We start from the raw sequence: 21275 nt of genomic DNA on the forward strand, positions 1-21275 counted from the left end.
AAAAGTCTTGAAATAAAGTGAACCATTTTGCTGATATTTTACGCGAGATATTACTGACCTTAATAGTGATAAATAAAGCACCGCGTTATCGCTCCCGATATAAGCTGGTATTTTCAATCAGTTTCAAAAAGAAGTGAACATTTCTATAAACGTTAACTCGCGATGATATAGTCGCGTTTGGAAAAATTATTTTTGGTTGCAGAGGTCTGTTACAAACATTTTTGGTGAACAGACATACCCCGAAAAGTCTACGTACATTCGAGAAAAAAATTCGAATATCTGCCAAAATTTTTCGACGGAAAAAAATTTTTTCACATCGTTCTAAAAAAATTATTTTTGGTTGAGGAGGCCAATTACAATTATTTTCGGTCATTACACGTACCCCCGAAATCCTACTCAGTTTCGAGAAAAAAATTCCCTACCGAAAATATGTATGCCTGACCATACGTTGATATGTTTCCCTGAAATTTTTCGGCGAAACAAAATTTTTTCAAATCGTTCTAAAAAAATTATTTTCAGTTGCGGGGGCCAATTACAATCATTATTGGTGAATGAACATACCCTCAAAATCCTACGGGCTTTCGAGAAAAAAATTCATGAAAATATAATATCTGACCAGGAATATTCTACATATTTTTAAAATATCGTAACTTCTGAACGGATTGGGGGATTTTAATGTAATACTCTTAATCACATATAATTACAAATATCTCGAGAAAGGTCTTCCTTGGGCTTATTTATATCTAGACACAAATATTTCAATTTTTATCGGTGGATAAAATTCGATTACGCTTGCCCGTTTTACAGGTATCGCTCGAATCGATGGGGTAGTTCGCGTCGAACGAACATAAACAGCAACGAGTATAATTCTCCGTCGGTCCAAGGAAAAATCGTTTCAATTATTTGGAAAATATCGCGCAAACGAAACAATATTGCTCATCGACGAATAATCGAAATACGCGTGGCGAGCAACTACACGCGTTTGTAATTAAAACTATTCACCATCGGACACTAACCCATTACGATAATTACGAACGCGTCAAATAGATCGCTAATTATCCGCGTTCATTACGCAACGAACGCGCGAAAAAAGAAACGAAACAATCGGAAGTCTGATCGAACATAATAAGGTCCAATTAATGAGGAACGCCCGCGAAATATCGCATAAATTTTGGACGCGACGCGCGCAATAGAACGGCGTGAAACAAACTGGGTATAATTCCAATTAGCATCGGGGAAACTAGATACGTTTTTGAAATGCGCGGCAGGGTCTCGCGCACCGTGGAAACGAACAAGGGGACATCTGCAATTACACACTTTTAATGGAGAAAACTTTTTAAGAGAGACATCTCGTTAAAGCGAAATACCGTGGCACCCTTGCGGCACCAAGGAACTAAAGCTGCTCCACGGGAAAGTAGACCTAAGGCGAAATGCAGTTCCAGACGCTCGTATAAATAATTACCGTGCCCCGTGCACGCATCTTTCCAGGATTGTCTGTACAATGCTGGATAAATGCGGCAGGTAGAGGCAAAGTGAATCCACTAAATTCCGATTACTCCGGGGATATTACGCGAACTCGATAAATTGTGAACTCGCTCGATTTATTCCGCGAACGATGGTACTTGTTAATAGAGATTTCAAGACAGCTCGATCTTACTTCAAAACTTTCCCATATTTCTCCCCTTCGTTGTGGATGCAATCTGTTTCATTGTATAAAACGTGGCTTATATCTCTGCGAGTCAATTTACCACGAGAGTATAATCGAAATTAAGGAAGACGAATTCCTTGTGCTACTTTTCAAAAAGATCCATATTTTTAGTAATGTATTAAGCAAAATTTGTATGGTGAATGAATGTTGAGAACTTTTGATTTAAATGTGGAATTCTCTGTACTATAATTTAATAATTTATTAATATTCGTATTTAAGTGTCGAAATAATTCATTCGTTTATCAAATATATGAGAACTTTTGTTTGTTCCATCTTTGAAGTCACACCCTATTCGAAACAAGAATGCGAATTTAAATATGTAAATTACGAATAAATTTTTAAATTATGCAGTTAACAACATTCGTCGATACTGAACGATAATGGAGTACAAATAACATTAATTCTAGTTAATTACACCGGGTATACCAACACAAAGTACGATAACACACAATAATAATAATTTGATATGATTCGTATTGCAAGATAAGCATAATATTCAAAAACGGATAAACACAAACATATTTCTCCGTTTACCACAATGAATTGTTATACGAGCTCTGAAACGAATGGAACAATCCGCGTGATAAAATTAATGGCATATAATGAACGAGGCAAATTAATCGTGAAACATGTCCATTATTATTTATTTGTTTCGGAGACGGGTATGGCACGAAATTTTACCGAAAAATAGACATTAAAATCTTTGAACACGAACAACTATCATGAAAACAGAAACGAACTAAACGTAAGGATACACTTAATTTCTATTTAAAATTGCCAAAAATTTGGTGCTCGGTACAACTTGATATTCCACTTTTCTTTTTATTCGCGATACGTAAATTTTCTCATATTATTATTCGTTGGTCTCGTTCACGATCAGTGACAGAATTTATGAAATTACGATTCTGCCAGCCGTGTCTGCTTATGCATGGATTGTACTACTGTTCGTGTCGCTGATATTCTAGAACAGAACCCGCTTCGAAGTGAATCAAATTTATACCATGATAGGCGAAAGGGGGTTAAAGGTGTCATTCTCTTCTATCGAACGGTCGCGAGTGTCGAAGTGCAAAATATGCAGACTTCGCTACCACATTGTGCATTTTCACGCCGAGTGAACGCAGAAACAGTGATTGTCCAACGCGTCTCTACGAATGAAAACTGGACTCAATTATAGAACCAGAAATACTAGACAACATTGGTTTATCAAATAATTTAACCGAGAAATATACATAATATTTAAATTAATGTTGGTTTCGAGTAAATGTTTTTCCCTTTATTTAATTCACAGTAAACAAGGAATTCCTGAACAAATAAAGTAATTTTTATTTTTAGGAACAGAATAATATGAAACACGAAACTAAATTCAATGTTTGAAAGCTGCGTCTGAATATTATCATTTAATTATCCGTTACAATAAGGTTTTAACGAAGGGTCCATATATTTGCATTTTACAATACAATATTTATTTGTTCAGAGTTATAATTCATTAAAGAGAAATGAAAACGTGAAGAGCCAAACTTCCACGCTCGATATATCGAACTGATGATACCGATCCTCCAATAATTCAATTTCTTTCTAATTACACGCTAGAGTAAATAACTCTCTTTTCTTCGCCTCTTTCTACACGCTCTTCGTACGACATATGTTTGATAAACTTGGCTATGAATCTCCATCGTTGTAAATCGCAATATCTCGCGAAGCAAGAAACATATAGCTTTCGTTTCCGAAATTTATAGTTATTATCAAACAACGGGACTACGCAAAAATGTAATTTCTCAAACGAAAAACAATATCGAACGATAAAACTGATAGATTTACAATTCTTTTCTGATACGATAGCTTGGAACTTTTATTAAATACTTTAATTCACTCACAAACGTTCTCTACGAGCCAGTATTATTTGTATTTCTATTGGAAATAATTTTATCCGGAAAATTATAATTCTGTCTGTTGATTCTACTGAAAATTATAATGCGAACTTGTGACATCCAGTAGCTTTACACATTATGTGAAATATGTGTAAGAATTTTAAAAGACGTATGGCATCAATTTTCCAAAAATAATTCATGTGTATATAAAATTTAAATTCAATAATGAAAGACATTACGAACTAATTACTTATTCATTATAATTCCTTGAATACAATACACTGTAATGTAATCCATATTTTATACCGGTCTAATGTACCATGCCTGGACAATACGTATTACTGGCGTGCATTATTCTATCTCCATCATGTAGAGATCTTCAGTAAGCAGATTAACATAATCAATATAGACAAGGAGCTCCGCCAATCAAAATTCAGGGAAATATTAATAACCCAACAAATTCCTTCGCTTAAATACAAATATTCTCACTCCTATATAATATTCGAATACGAAAGTACACTGAGACACTGATATTATAATATAACTTTAAAACGAATTTCTGCTTTTTACTGTTTAATATCGAAGAGAACCGAAATTTAAAATATACATAAATCGCAAGAGAAAATAAATTGGTATCCTTGCATTTTAATATACCGTGCCTAAACACTCGTTTCGGATGAAATTCCACGCTCACGGTACACCGAAAACTTTCGCGCAAAAGAATCTCGGAACACGATGTAAGATATTCTTCGCGAAGTTCGTCTCATTTCGCATTCTTCGCGATCGCCTAAATAGATTTAAATACTTTCGAACTTGTAGCCACGCGGAAGCTAATCGTCCGTGAAAATTAAGTATCCCCGGTCTCTAATAGAGGTATGGCTCGCGAATAGGAAACAAGTGCATCTGCCTGACATTCCCGTTGCCCAGAAATGTGTCTACAACGTGCAATGGCCATGGTACAACATACCGTACCGGCTGCGGTCATTTTGAGTACGCTGGGTTAGCCAGGAATGTTAATAGAAAATACTCGGTGTCTCCAGACTTTAATTACGAGGCGCGAATGGAGATCATGAACCGAAGAAGCTTATAATAAGTGCCTAAGATCGCGTTGAAAACTCGTTCGGAGCCACTGTTGCGTTCTTTCGATCGAATAATTCATAAAACATTTGAGAAAAACCTATCGCTGAAGATGTGTGCATCTTCTCTAGCTAGGACAGTATAACACGTGTTGGTCATCCAAGTCCTGAAAGGACTCAGGTGTTAACCGTCTGCAACCCTCCCCATACCCTGGCCAGCAATCCCAAGAAAGGCGTCTTAAAGAGTTACATCTTTAAAACACTTAAAACGAACGAATATTCGTAAAATTTTTAAGCAATATTACTGATATCAACGAACGATACATGATAACAAATATACCTTTAAACTACAGAATATTTGTATTTTTCATGTTAAAATTTAAACTAGTTCTTGAGGAGATCTCTAAATGCGAATAACGTGTTCAACGAAGAAACCTAAACTGACTGGATAAAGAAAGAAAAAGAATTATTTTTATTTAATGAAATATTTTTACTCTTTATAATTACTCGTTGGTGATGTCGAAAAAAAATAATTTTTATTTATTATCGACTTGAGAAGTCTGGTGACCAAAAATCGTGGCGACATTTACGAGAAGCACGCTTCTGTGTAAATCTTTATCTGCGATTAATTTGTCAGTAAGGACGTAAGAGGTACACGCGAGGGTATAAGTTACTCACGTACGTCGGCCCGTCAATTAGGATTCCGTGCTGAACGAACCATTTGCCGAAGAAAAGGGTGAAGAAAAAGTGACCGGAGCCCGCGAATGATCCCGAATGAAAATATAGCCACGGACAAAGGGCAGATCGAGGAAAGCTTTCCCTTTAGACGGTCTACGCCAGACTTGCACGATTTTCGGAACGACCCTCGATCCCAGAACTCCGTAACGTTAAATTCGCGATTAAAATGCATTGCGTAAAATCGAGTAGACCCTATCCAGCTCGGCTGTTTCACCGCCCGGAGTTTCCGCTCGTGCCAGCCTGCTATCACTCCGGCTTGGATTTGATGAACAGTACGCGGTGCTTAAATAACTGATGATACAGTTAAGGAAAAGGAGTGGAGATAAATGTTACTGCGGCTTCGCGGGATTTGAACAGGATAATTAAGATTAGAACCGACCGATGTTGGCCGCGTTAAAGTCAGAACGGTAAGAAATGGTTGGTACCACGATTACGAATTAGAAATATTATTATATTACAAATAGAAATTTTTTAATCGACGTTACGTGAAAATACTGCCAATTCTTTTAATATTAATAGCGAGGCGAGAAAAGAGTTATAGAAGTCACCTTCGTCGTCTTTAGTTTGTGAAATAAGGGAATAATTTGAAATAAAATATAGAAAATAATCTGTTTAATTAACTACTAGCGAGATGACCTGTAAAATACATACGAACGTAAGAGGCGAGAGGTGCAGCCAGAAGTGCAATTTTAAAACCTACCCTCAATCTCATATGACGTATAAAGTTTGTTAAAATAAGCGTATTTTTTTAAATAACAGTGGTACGTTTCAATGCAAGTTCAATGTTAATAAAACAAGCGAGGTGTTCGGCCGTATTTTCGTTTCGTATTAAACGTGGACGAATTCTGAGTTACGTAAGCGAGTTAATATCGCGAGAGTTTAAAGTTAAATGCAAATTAATTTATCGCGATCGACTGCAACGAATCAGCACTTGAAAATAATGTCAAGAACAGTCGCGTGCGTTTTCATTTCCACGCTTCACGCATGCAGTTTTCCGCGTAATGGGAACGAATTTTTCATGTCGTTGGCTTCGCTGCGATTACAATTCTGTACTTTCGCACTGCGCGACAGCTTTAAAAGTTTTACAAGTCAAGGAGACAAGACGTAATACGCTGTTCGGATAAGATCCGTGGAACGTTTGAATGTAACAGGTGAATACAACGAGACGAAAACGTTAGAAAGATAATAATTCATGCAATTTGTACCTCTACGGTACAATGTACAATTTTTAAACCAAGCATACTAAAATTTAAACTAGCAAAGTATGGAGTCAAATATTTATTGATAACCATAATAATAAATTTCTCGGCGTTTCAGCTAAAGTGAATTAAAACACAAATACACTAATTGTAAGTGTATATGAACTAAAAAGACAAAAATTAAAATTAAAATTAGAAACAAAGCTAAAGGAAGAAATTGTAATAAAAATTCGAATACATTCAATGAAAATTCGAAGCACTGATATATTTGAATTAATAAAAATTCGAAAAATTCCACCAGCCCCGTGAATATATTTCTTGTTTTACGTCGACTATTTTCCAGAGATATTAGCCGTACACGAGCCTGGAAAGGTACATTAATAACAGCGCTTAACAATTTCGATCATCGACGCTTGTAATAATCTTGTTTCCGTTTAATGCTGCGTCAAAACGCTCATCATAAGGGGATTAAAATTTTACCTGCTCATAATTCACACTCAGCAGGGAATTTATTGCCCCGCAGTTGAAAGTCTTCGATGTCCAATTAAATGAACGGTATATGAACGCGCGCTTTTCAATTAATCTATCGTCGTTGCCCTCGAATAGTTAAAATTTTGCATTTCTGGAAAACCCATATAATTGAATCGGAAAAATATTTGCTTCATTAACAATGGATCCACGTTATATAATTTTAGATATTGCGATGGATGGATTACATAGAACGTACAATCAAATTTCCAGTACATGCATTAATAGAAAGATAAAACTATTCGAATTGTTGAAATTTGTATGCTTAATGTATATTGAGAATATTATATGAAAAGAAACAAATTTCTCGACTTGAATTCTAACAATTATATGTAATGTACGATCTGAACATTGGAAAGGTGCTTCCATCTCTTCCCACCAAACGCCAACTTGTGATTTTATGGAACTGTTCGAGGCGAATACCAACAAGTTTAGGGTAGTTTGAGACTTGTACTTTAAGGCAGATCTAGTAGGACTTGAGGAGCTGATTCGATTTATACAACTGTTCGACCGTGTATTTAACGTGTCAATAATTTGATTAAATTGCAACTACCTGGATAGTTTATGACCTAAAATGCAGCTAGCTTGGTTGAAATAGACAGTGCAAGTGAACGTTAAAAATCTTACTGATAAATTTTTAATAATCTTCAAGAATAATTCCATTATTTAAAAGGTATATGTAATTTTCCTTCGTACAGATATCGAAAGTCTGTAATATTTTCCATATATGTAATAGTATAAACATACTACCTTCATGCTGTCGGAAGTTTTCTAAATGAATAGTGTATGTTGTTTGATGTGGGCATACAACGTTTGTGTACACGAAGTAATGAATTCAAAAGAATACAGTAACCAAAAACATTCGTTATAACAAACGTATACAGAACTTGAGAGTATAATGTTTTCCGGAGTGAAAAGAAACAGCCAAGAGCTGTTTGTAGCTTGCGTATAAAATATAATAAAAAAGTGGACATTGGATACGTGGACTGTAAACAGTCGATACATTAATTCTACTCAGCGAACTCAACGCACGATGCACGTTATTACGGCTGCAGATTATCAGGCGAACCATGGTATTATCAAGGTGGAACAAATCGTCGAACGCAATAGCGTCTTGATCCCTTCGATCACTAACGAAAAACACAATTGGCAGGCCACTGCCATTTACCTAAGTTTTTTTTTCGTATCGGCCTATCTCACGCGCGGAATTCCCCTCGATTATCCTCGACTTTTGCCCACCGTTGTGTTATGCGGGATATGTTCGTAATGTCGCTCGTAACTTGGAAATGGTAAGAGGGCTCCAGAGCCCTATTTTTCGCGGTGCCAGGAACTCCGCTGGGTTTTCGGATCATTCCCTCTTTCTTTTTCCTCTCCCTCTCCTCCCCAATCTCCCTTTATCCTCATCTTTTACTTCTCTATTTTCTCCCCCTTCCACGTCCTCGATTCTCTCTATTTTTCTCTATCTTTATTTCTTTGCGTATACACTCCTGCGTTTCTTTCCAACTTCTTTACCGTTCCCAGCCTCCCTTCCGTCTTCCTTTCGTACCTTTCCCTGCCTGTACCCTCCTTTCCATCGAATGTATATTTTTCCGGAAGTTTCTCTATCCCTTTGTTTATCGTATCCCCACTCGCCGACCGTATCTCTGTCCGTTTTGCGTTTTACTCGAATTTAGCATGTGACACGCCATAATTAAGTTCTGACAGCGATTTACGATTTCTTATAGAACTTTCCCCAGGGACCATTCTAAAATTCTTTGTAATTTACACTTTTCTATGGTTCATTGAATTTTCACGTAACGTTTTTAGTATTTAATAATTTTGTTTATAAATCCAAACAACGATACGTAACGTGAATTAAATGTCACTGCGGATAAGATAACCTCTTCCAACGACTAACTTATATATTCCCGCAGAAACCAAACACGGTCTGTTGTTCTTCCGGGACTGTTTCACATTCTGGAAACATTAATCCCATATTTATTGAAACAATATACTCGATAAAGTAAAGAGCATGAAGAAAGCTGAAAGTTATAATCGGGACAAAAGCAGTGACTTTTTACTATTATCCTTACCAGCAGTATTTCTAATGGACGTGTTCTACATATATGCTAATTTAATCTCTAATTATAATTTTGATATCTACCTGTAAATTAAATTTCTGTTTAATACTGCAAAATACGAAGAACTGTTCGTTAAAACAGACGAAATTTAAAAATTAAATTATCACTCTGAAATGTACCCGAATTATAAAAATCTAAGTATCCAAGTTGCAATTTCTCAGAATGATCGCAATCATAAAAACATTCGACTAACTTTCTTTACAGAATAATTTATATTTGAATAATAGAACTGACGAATGTTTATACGTGAAAGTAATTTAGAGCGTAAAGCAAACTAAATTTAAGGTATCATTCATGTTTAGACGTGCTTAACACTTCACGTACTAGGAATCTATTCATAGACTTCATAATTTCAGCATCTACCAACCAGGAGCCTATTAATAGTTCTTCTTACCGTCGTCAATTGTAGTGCTCGCAAGAAATATCGCGAAATTAGTAATCTTCAATTTTTAGGAAACACTGTACCCATATATCAATATTTTTTCCCAACTCCATTATTTGATGAAAGATTTGAATAAATAGGTGGTTCATCCACAACCTTCAGGGTAGTACGCTTTTTCACCCCTCGAGTATAAATATCAGCCGATAAAAATAAAATATGGATGCAACATTTTTCAGCACCATATTTGTGTGTCAGGTTTCATGAAAATCGAATATTGCCAAATAGATTATGTTTCTCGTCAGTTTGAGGAAACTAAATTTCCTGTCCTATGTATTAGATCATTTCATAAGTCTTTTATCTTAATACATATGTGCAGAAACATAATTCTAACAGATACTGTTTTACATTCAATCTTTTACCAATTGTCAAAATAAATTAAATAACATGATAAATATTTTGTAGACCATGAGTCACCAGTTTGATAATTAAAACTGGGACTGAACGAGTTTTTAAATAGAAACTGATTTTTACGAAACAGCCATCGATCAAATAATTTACTAATATAAAAAATCATAAAAAAAGATTCTCTGAATATTTTCTTTGCATAGAAAAATCACACAATTTAGTTTCGAGATTAAAACATGAAATGAAAAAGTGATAAATGTAAATTGAAATTTCGACCAAATTTTGCTTGATAAACTCGTCAGTTATGTTAACTTTTATTTAACATTTATAGAATTTTTTTCCATCTAGAAAGTACTATGTAAAACGACAGTAAATCTGTAATTTAAAGAAAAACGATTGCTTAAAAATGTCCCCGTTCGTAATTAAATTTTATATCGAGCAACCATTTTATGCAAAGGCGGGCGTTTGCAAAATGAACACGTACAATTTTCAAGTTATTTGTGCGCGATACGCGTAACTTACTATACAAATATTTAACGTTGAATACGTTCCCGTTCCTTTTTTACGATATTACACGAACGCTATGCGCGAAATGAAATAACGGCAGTGACACGTCATTATTCCCACTCAAATGAAATTATGCAGGGACAACTGATATTTACACTTTGCGCAGTATTCGCATACAAAGCAATACAATGGATCATTTCAATCCAAACGTATCGCTTTTTGCAGCCGTGGGCGTCGAAACGAGAAACACCATTTGGCAATTTTGCTGCCGAGCTAGTCCTGAAAGATGACTGCGTCCCGAGTTGCTTTCAGGTTTATCCAAGCACACGCTTTCACGAAAGCTTTTTTCAAAGTAAACCATAGTACACGTTGGATTTCAAGGTATAACTGTTCCATCGAGAAGTCGTGCCGCGGATACAAAGCGAAAAGCCTTGCGAATGAGAACAATACCACGAACACTTTTGCAACTATCCACGTTTAGGAGAAAACCATCGTCAATTCATCTCGAACCAAATATATAATTATTATAGGAACACTCACGAATCTTGTTAAACGCGCAGATACTTTACTACAGCCACTAATGGTGAAATAATATTGTTTATTGGATATTAATAGATAATAGGATTAAGACTATTAGCAAGCCACGACGATCTTGCCTTCAAATGTGTTAATTAAATTTTGTTCATTATCAATAATAAAACTCGAATAGGATAACAAGGAAACAGATTTGGCAATACCAATTTATTAAATACCTAATTCGTGGCCTTTAAAGATATATGGAGACAAAATGTGATTAACTTGCAACGCTTCGTCTGTGTTTCGTCAAAACTAGAGATTGCTAATTGTGTGAGATTTCATGTAACATTTGTCGTTATTAAGCATCTGGTAATTAATACCTTCCACAAAGGTGTGTCTACCGTAACAGCTTATAATTCATTATTATATATAACGGTTAGAAATCAAAGTATTTTACTCGCCCCTTTGGGCTCGTAACACAAAATAGAAGTCGCGCTAATGACAAAACCGATAAAGCTAACGCGTACGGCTAATGAACGTCATAATGTCAATATACTATCGAGCAATAGCATGTAATTAGTAAATGGACGTGAACCCTCCGAAATTGATCTTTCGTAAATCGCCAATTTATCCATAGAACGCGTAACTAGTACATATTTTCCTGAAAATCATTAACCATCTACCAGCGGACGCTGAGTCAGAGAGACTCGTGTATTTTGTTTACGTTTCGCGGTGATCGCGACTGGCGTAAAAATTCTGCTGGTTTCGTTGTAACACGCACTCATTCAATAGTAAGACGTTAGTAATGTAAAAATTTGACTATTGTTATCGACTAATTTCGAGAGTTAATTTATGATCTTTAAAGTTTCACGAGTTCCGCCACGCGACTCAAGTTATTAAATTCATTTACTTATTGCTTTAAAAATAATGTCGAATAGAATTTTTGCAAAATTACTTTTTCAAACGTGTTTGACTAATTGGAGAATTTTTCTCGACAAACCTTTGTTCTCGTTGAAATCGATGTTGGAAGCAAATTCATTTTTCGATTAATAAATGAAAATGTTACTATGGTAGTAAACCTTCGTGCATTTCGTTCACTAAAAAAAGCAATATTCTACAACTTATGAAGTCTCAAACGTCAATTAAAATACAATTTAAATATTAAAAATATGAGAACATTTTATATTTTGTATTAGTCTGTTTCCTTGTATTAATTTTTAAATGTGTAATTTCCTTTGAAAAAAAAAACATAACAATAAATAATCCTTTACGAACAGTTTAAATCACAGACACGCTGCTCCTACGCAGTTATGTTCCATTGTAACAATAATTATTTATAGTTAACGTAGAATAATTCTGGAAATCGAAGTCAAAACGCGGATCACTTATCGTTGCTGCATAAACGCGTTTCGTGTGTAAATTTTACTGTATCGATTGCTTTTATTCGATGCCAGTGTCAACTTCGAATTACTAATACTTGTTCGTATGCACAAATCATGCGATTTGATTGAAATGACTGATCGTTTGTGTAAAATGAATCTGATTTAATGAAAGTTCTGCAGACGAAAAGGGACACAACCAGTCGCGAAACAATAAATTTTCACGAAAAAAAAGGAGAAATACCGCGAAACGCATGGCTCACTGTATCAAATTATTCAACCCAAGAATATATTTTCCACCTAATTTTCTTCCCATTAAATCATTGCATAAATACAAAATTTTACAGTTGCATTATAAAGACATGGATGCTCTTGATCATTCCTCATAATGTAAATACATACATAAATGTTAATAATATTATTTCACCATGTTATCGCTATTGATACTACTCGAGTCATCCTCGTGTAAGTCATGTCATTATGAACAAAGTGGCCACGCATTAATGATGTACTGATCAGTATAAAATCCTCTCCTAAATGGACATGATTTACGCGCAAAAACATCAAACAGCATTGACTGTTATAATCCGGACAGTGGAAGTTTAAAATAACCAAGTGCTTCGTTCAGCGAAGAGTATTAACATAAATATACTGTTCGAATACGGCGGATAAATCGGTCGAAAAATAGTTCGAGCTGTTTGCGTCGAACAGGTAAACAAAACGATCTTTTTATTAACTTACGATTTCGCTGGGCCGTCCAAAGCAACAAAAATCGACTGAGAGAGTAGGGGATTCCTAGGTGGACACCTTCACACCTTTCCAAGCTGGTTAATAGCACTTTCACACTCGCGTCGCGTGTATTACTTCTCTCTACGTACTTCGACGTCCGGTCCCCGCGCGCGCCAGAGTCGTAATGAGCTTCGCTACTCTGTTCGCAAGAACCGCCCGTTGCTATCCACAATTCCAAACTTCCACGAAGCGAAGACCTTGTCGAACAAAACAAAAAGTCACGAATGTTTACTGGTCACGTACATTTCTTACAGTTCGTCGATTTATTCAACGTGTACATAATACGTTTGGAGCAAATAATTATAGATTCTATTTTCTTCCCCCTATATACCTTGTAGAATTATTTAATTATATATTTCACAAAATAATTTACTGCTTCGGTCCACCTACGACATCGAATTTCATTGTTAAAATATGAACATATATTGTGAAATGATATTTGAAAACGATGTTAAATATTGTAATTTGTTGTGTATTGTTTCTAATTTTGTTGCTTAGTAGACCTCACATTTATTCATATTCCCGAACCATAAATCGTTGAACTTGCATTCCTTTGGACAGAACTATTTCTAACAAAGGGAAATCGCTAACACAAAAATTCCGAAAATTTTGAAATATTGTATGCAAGTAGAGTAGTTTACCCGTAACATAAAACCATTCTTCGCTCATGCGGAATTTCGTTTAAAGGGAATGAAATCACGCCTTGTCGTAGAAAAAGATCGAAAACGAAATTTACAGCAAAATTAAATCCACGTTTATATCTATAAAACAGCAAGGAAAAAATTACTGAAAAATCCATGTTTGACTTTTTCGATTATTATCACTATGCAGTTTTGTAGATATTCTACGACAAAGGAAGGGGTGAATTCATTCTCCAAACTGAATTTCTGCACGAAGGAAATATGATTTTGTATTGCAAATCAACTGCACATTTGTTCACGATGTTCCCTCGTAAAATATTCAACTTCCAAAGCGCCGAAAAGATGGGCAAAATTTTATTCGAACCACGGATAACCAATAAGATCAACTCGAATAAATTTATTCGTTTATTCGTTAATTTATTACTATAACATATATCGACGATAACACTTCACCAAAGTAGCTCAACGCCCTTCAAATTCTCCAATCCTAATCTTCGAAGTACTGAAAGTTTAAAACTCTTTCTTTCTGGTTACCCGTACAGAACGCAGTTCAATATTCAAAAGCTTAATTCCCGGCAAACGTACGGAATACTGTTTTTATCTAACTATTCACGCGGCTCTTGTAAATTTATAAACTCCTACTTAAGATGCTTTCAGTAACATCAATAATACATGATTCATTACTTCTTCAGTCGGCACTTTCGTCGAGGAATTATGTCTACCGAATCGACACGAACGTTTTCGTAAAAAATAAAAGAGGGGGATGCAACGAATGAAAAACTAAAGACACGATAGTTTCCTGAAAGCTTGGGCGGGCTCTGTAATCCCGAACTGGCTGCAAAACTACTTTGCGTTCCTCCATAACTTGTAAGTTACGATTGAAGGTGAAAACTCCTCGTTGTGAACTTACAAGGTAGAGATCGTTTACTAAGTTTTTCACCTTCTGTCTATTGACAGTCCACACTCGTTTTGCTGAGAGAGTTTAAAAATCTCAACGAAACCAATACCAGGATTGATTTACACTTTACTTTCTGCAGAAAATTTTAACTAATTCAATCGTCGACTCACGATGAAATTACACTGCACTATAATTATATTACGAATTATATCTTCTCACTTCTACGGTATTTCTAACATGTTTATTTCTATAAAAGCATTAAGGCAAACTACCCAACAATCGTATTGTGTGCAAAAGAAATAACGTCAATTCAAACTTAATTACGTAGAATAATTAAGAATTAAATAGTTACACGATCGAGGATTGCAAGGAGTTTCAAAGAATAATGAATAATCCTTGCAAACTTCTTGATAAAATTCTACTTCGAAGAAAGGAGCAATTACTTCTTACAATTATCACGTCTCAAATTGATCGATACCAATCACGAACGAAGTTTCATTTAATATGAAAGTTTTCAATGGCGTCTCGCTCGAGCCGATTAAAGAGCTTGCTAGAATTCAATACATTATGAAATTGATATCGAAAAGAAGGTTTCCGTGAAAAGTATCTGTCACAATCGTCGGGAAAGTGCTCGCAGTTTTTCGCCGTAACTTTTAAGGCAAGTTGTTGAAGTCGGAATACTTCGCGTTCGTTCTTCGTGCCTTTTACATTAATATTTTTTTTTGCGAGCGTGGCAGAAGAATGGCCAACTTAGGAAACAAATGAAACGAAAATTTAAGATACAAGCAAAGTTTGAGAACGAACCAACGAAGGACGCAGAAACATAGAACCCGTAAAAATAATTAACAACCGTCCACTCAACATACGTTAGCGAATCAATCCTGCGGCAGTAATTTGTGTTTTTCTGTTCTAGTAACGTTCATTTTTCTGTTCGTGCGACTTCCCCTTATTGGAGCGATAAATTTCAAGCTTCCTGGCGTTGAATTAACACGTTTAAGAAACAAGGCAATCAATATCCTTCAGTTACCTTTTAATGAGCCTGTCTACACGCATTTCAATACTCATTATCTACACGAAAGAAATTTCTGCGATAAATCTGACATAGCAAAAATCACGTTCATACACCATTTGCATGCCTAACAGCGACTTTAAGAATTATTAATTAAAATTATTTAGGAAAAGAAAACAATATTTCGAAAGATGCTTGTGTATTATTTAAAAATGATAAGAAATTACACGGTGCATTCGTGAAGAGGACAAACGTCAGGAACAGAAGAGTGTTATTATCATTTTCAAATCGTCATGAGCAATGCGTGCGCGAGGTACATCGATGCAAATGACATCGACAATGGGAAACATAAAATCGTTCTCGTTGTCGCGACTTGCACGCATTACCATAAAGAGACCAGCGTACGTCTATTTTGATCCCCCACAATTAATTTCATTCTCGTTGACTTTAAATCGTAACCCTGAATCGACGTCGTTGATTAATGACTTTGTCCAGAGAATTCGTTCCACGGTACGCGATTCGTAGCACAAAATTTTGGCTCTATTTCCATATTGTTAACGCGTTCGAGTTGTCCCGGGGTTGTATCGTGAATCACCTCACGCCTGCTGTTAAATTTTATCACGTCGATCGTTTTTTAGTTCTATATTAATTACTCCGTTTCTCACGTGTATTTCACATTTACGAAAATATTCTAGCCCTAAATTTTCTATATCAAAATATATTGTTATTTCAAAAACAAGACACTTTACCATCGTTAAGTACCAACGTCTTGTTTAGAAAAACATTTTTTTTACTAGAATTAAAATTTATTTGAATATTACGTGATTTTTAAAATATGAATACCTGAATAAAGTGTACAGTAATTTTGTTGGAACAATCTCAATCTATTCGTAAAAAATATTATATTGAGCAACGATTTACGGAATATTCACAGATTTTCAGTACCTACTGCAGTTTGTTGGTTTACATGCTATATGAGTGTCTCGATATTATTAGATACCTCTAGGTGCCAGTGTCCTATTTATAAAACATATCTAACTTTAAAAGGGCTACATTTTCACGAAACATTTCCTATTCAATATTCTCGAATAAAAGAAACATATAGAAAGTGAACACTAATTTTAGTGAAGCGATGCCTAATTTCTGATGAGTCTGTATAATTTGCAACTGTTGCAAATATTCTGCATCCCGAAATAAACACGAATTGGAGCCAATCCTAAGAGAAACTTTCAACGATAGTCGTAAAATTCATCAGTTAATACTATTCTCAAGAAATACAATGTTCCTCGATAGTATTAAATAAATTTCACTTTCATCCTCGTCTGAAATATTAATCCATCGACGTTGATAAACACCCAGGTAGTTATAAAAAAAAAACAGAAGAAATAACATGATACTTAATTGGCTCGTATTACGTGGAAACGAAATAACGAATCGTTATGCAATTGTTACGAACTCTTTCGTCCGTCGCGCGAAAACCGTGTTAAGAATCAGTAACGGCAACCCTTTGCTAAATATATTCAAGTGTGTCGGGAGAATGTAAATTGCACGAAAAAATTTATTGCCGTTGCGAGATCAGTTAACAACGTTCCGGAAGTCGCACAATCGCCACGAAAATGTGCTCTGTTTTGCACGATTAATATACAGGCCGCGTACTAATTTAAATATCATTTGCACGAGACGCAAATGCTTGCGGTCATTAGCGTCGAAAGAATTTAATTACAATTGTTCGAAACCACCAACACGCCGCGAAGTTGTGTGAAAATTAATCCGGGAACGCTTGTCCCCGTAAAACCGTCACACGCTGGCTTTACCCCAGATTTTTACCGAACCTGGTAATGCAATTCTTAAGATTTCAACGGGACTGCCGTACCAAGAGTCTATTATTTTAATTGTGCATCGTCCCGGGACCGATATCCCGGGAACCGTGAGCTGTTACGCGCCTAAATGATAAATGGAATCGACGTATTTAAGAGTATCGAGCGTTTCGATTCGAGGACGATCGCGAACGTCTTAATATTTTCCATTACGGGCGCGGATAATTAAAAGGCGAAAAGAACAAACGCTAAAGTTACGCTTGGACGCCAGAACCGCGGTGAACAAAGATAAAAGTAATTTGGCCAGTTAATTCCGCGGGTGGCCAAAATTCTCTGAAAAGTCCATTAAAAGATTTGAACTTTACGTTATCATTACGAAACGAAATTATTTCTCGACTATTTAAGTATCGATTTAAAATTGGAATAAATAAATAAATTTTGAGAACTTGCGCAACAGAGGACGCGCGTGCACGTGAAAAATGTTAATGTTAATTTCGTGAAATTGCGACATCGCCACGGTCATCGCGCGTCTAGTTTTGAGAATACTCACCGAACAATGGTAGCTGCTGGACAAATATCGAGTCGAGTATCAAAGCCGGTGATCCATCCAGCGGCGCGCACAGAACTCGTTCGAGATTCAAGAGGGCGAAAGAGGAAGGGAAATCGGGAAGAGGTCCGCGAGCACGCTCGAGTTTTCTGTTTTCCCCTTCGGTTCTCTTCTTTTCCTGGTCGGTGCCGCTCGCTCGCGAGCGCGGTGCCAAGTCAGCGGTTGGCACACACAGGTGTGAAAAAAAGGGCGAAACAGAGGGAAAGAGCAAAACGCGGCACAAAGCAAACCGGGGGATGGCGGGGAATCCCCGATAGCGTTGGACTTTCTCGATAGGAAACGGAGCCGCGTACCCCCCGCGAAAGTACTCCGGTCTGCTGCGTCCAATAATCACGCCGGGGATAATTCAGTCAGTGCCCTCGTGGCACTTTATCTGAGGGAGATCGAGCGTGGGTGCACGCAGCGATTCGGCTATTCGGGAAATCCGTTCCCCAACGTTTCAAAATGACGATCGACCGCCCCTGAGCAGAAGACTCCGAGATCGTCGAACGTCTTCGAGTCTTCGGACCGTGAAATCGATCGTTCGACGCTTATCCTTCGAGGATGTCGCGATTTATCGAGGATATCCTGCAAATACTCGACCGTTGACGTCTCGTACGATCGCGTATCAACGAGAAATCGGCGCAAGTCACTGCGATACGAGGACGTCGCGACGACTGGCGGACGCAGACTGACTCGAACGCCGTCGTCCCTCGGTTTTCACAGCGCGCCGCGACGTTGAGCGTCCCGACGCCGCTCGTCGAGGGCGCTCACGCTCGTCCGTGCCGTTTCGTTTGCGTGGCTTTCCGCCCCTCGCCTTTTCTTGCGATTCTTCGACGCGCACTCCCCTGTCCGTCGCGATCCACGGAGTCGAGACGTTGACGTTCGGCTCGACGCGTGCCTTCTTTTATGGTGTCTTCGACGAGGGTGAAAAATGCGACAGGGAGGAAAGAACGCGAAAGGAACCTTGGAAAAATGGACAAAGACGAATGCAACAGTTGTGAATCCCCTGGCGCTGGGTGCGCCGACTGGACGCTGATGTCTTTAAATCAAACAGAACAATTTCTCACAATTGTGTTACGCAATCAACAACTCCAACGACTGACAATGAGTCGTTTACAAAACTATAAAAGCCTATTTATTTGGAAAAAAGATACTCTTCGAATAAATAATTTCTAATCAATCTACTATCCTTTTTGTATCTCCTTCCAATCAATTTTCAAACACTCGATGTCAACGTAAGATTATTGCTAATATTAACAAGATTTCTTCAGAAACGTACATCTTCGATATTGAAAAGGTTCGACTATTTTTACTTTTAGAAATTTAGATATTATACAAACCTGTGAAGCCTCTGTTAGACTTGAAATTTCAAAATTAAATGATTGGATCTTGTTGTTTGAAAATACCCTCTCTCATAACGCGACTATCAGAATATCATGAAGACTAGAATAAAATAAAATTATTTTCTTGACAATTTAATACTTTGTAAAAATCTATAGCAACAGAATTGAATGTTACACGACTGTAACAACTTTATTAGTGTTGATACAGCCTTTGTGTACATGCTATACCGCGCGGTGTGGTTTATGGGGTACTCGATGAGGATGAAAGATGCGACAAGAAGGAAAGACGCAAAAGAGGCCTGGAAAAATGAACGAAAACGAACGCAACAGTTGTGCATCTCATAGCGTGGTAAGCATACAGCGTCAAGACGTTAAGAAAAGTTTTGTTTGTATGTTCAACTTCGTCGGACGTCGACGAATACCACTTTAAAATTGCGCCGTAGACAGAGAGTAATGATTTCGAATGTAACTCGAATCCCTCTGACTTTTTACTAAAACGTAACATTTATGTAAATCGTAGACACACAATGACACGAATGTTTAATCGAGCTACAAATTAAAATTCAAAATAATATAAAACTAAAATAATACAAATTTCGGAAAAATTTATTACAAGAAAATGCATTTCACGATTTCCTGATCATGCCTTGACCGTAAATAAAATTTTCTATCAATACTCGTATGTACTCTGAGAGCCAGTTAACACCAATTGTTTTGATCAGATCAATTCCACGTTTTTGATATATAATTCTGCCTGCTGTTGTACGTTTTTGAAAAATTGAATTAAATTGCTGGGAGATGTACATAATAACCAATTTACTCGCGTATGATCGAAAGTTTATGAATTAACTTTAATTTGGCAACTTTTAGCTCTACGTTTATCAAACATTTGAACCACCGAAGTGTTGGAATATTTGAATACAGAAAAGTTCAACAAGTAGTCCCAGCCATATTTCCCACGAGAAAAATACTTGAACTGCTTACAAGTCCTGCCACGACTAACTTGTTGATCACAGATGTCATCCGTTTCATTTTCACCAATGCCGCGCGAACTTTTCTGCTAATGGATCAAACAACATAAAACAATATTTTCTACACGCAATAATTCAACATAATATTAAAATTTTTAAGTCAGACCTCGAAAAATTGGAGTTAAAAAGAAATGAAATGTATTTCGAGTTATAGAAGTTTAACTGTATTAAAACAGATGCACTAATTTTTCAATTTCTATCGCAAAAAAACTAAACAGTAAATATAAATTTAAGTATATATTAAAGAGAACATCTAGTAAGAATACAGAAAATTTATTTGAGATTAAAAGTCAGAGGAGAAACGAATGAAAATAAATTCATTGTAGCATTACAAGTTACGTTGACTAAAACAATGCTGTTTTAACAAAAAACCACTAAATGCTAGGAATTCGTGAAAACGATTCTGTACAAACTGCTGGCAGATAAAAATGCTGCACAACGGAAGTTGCGAAAGTGCATATCCTTTTTCAAAAGGAGAAATCACGACATGAAGAAAATGCGAACGCACTGACACGAAACTGGTACAAAAGTGAGCAGAGGATGAATACAACAGTTCTGAATCTTCCAGAATCTACAAGAACAGCGAGAATTTTCCTTCGTTTTCAGTTTGCTTATATGTATACTGACAATTGCGTCGAAAAGTTTTCCAAAGGGAGAGAACCTCTTCAAATATTGTAATAATAGAAAACATAAAACACGTTGTACGTTCCCCTAAAAATTTGTACGTTCTCC

General features: G+C 36.4%; 1 protein-coding gene across 4 annotated transcripts in view; it reads right to left on the reverse strand.

Annotated features, from left to right (window-relative positions):
* LOC122396804 overlaps positions 1 to 18841 on the reverse strand; it is a 346801-nt gene extending 327960 nt beyond the window's left edge. For 3 of the 4 annotated variants that reach the window (XM_043395502.1, XM_043395501.1, XM_043395499.1), the window contains exon 1: positions 18131 to 18841. The gene's annotated coding sequence lies outside the window, so the exon portion shown is untranslated. Of the gene's footprint in view, positions 1 to 13167; positions 13301 to 18130 lie in introns of those variants that run through there. The other variant, XM_043395500.1, reaches the window with a different exon arrangement.
* Positions 18842 to 21275: the final 2434 nt, after the last annotated feature.

The sequence above is a fragment of the Colletes gigas genome, unplaced genomic scaffold (genome assembly GCF_013123115.1).
Source record: "Colletes gigas isolate AHSC1104 unplaced genomic scaffold, ASM1312311v1 Colletes_gigas_Sc00008, whole genome shotgun sequence".
NCBI lineage: Eukaryota > Metazoa > Arthropoda > Insecta > Hymenoptera > Colletidae > Colletes > Colletes gigas.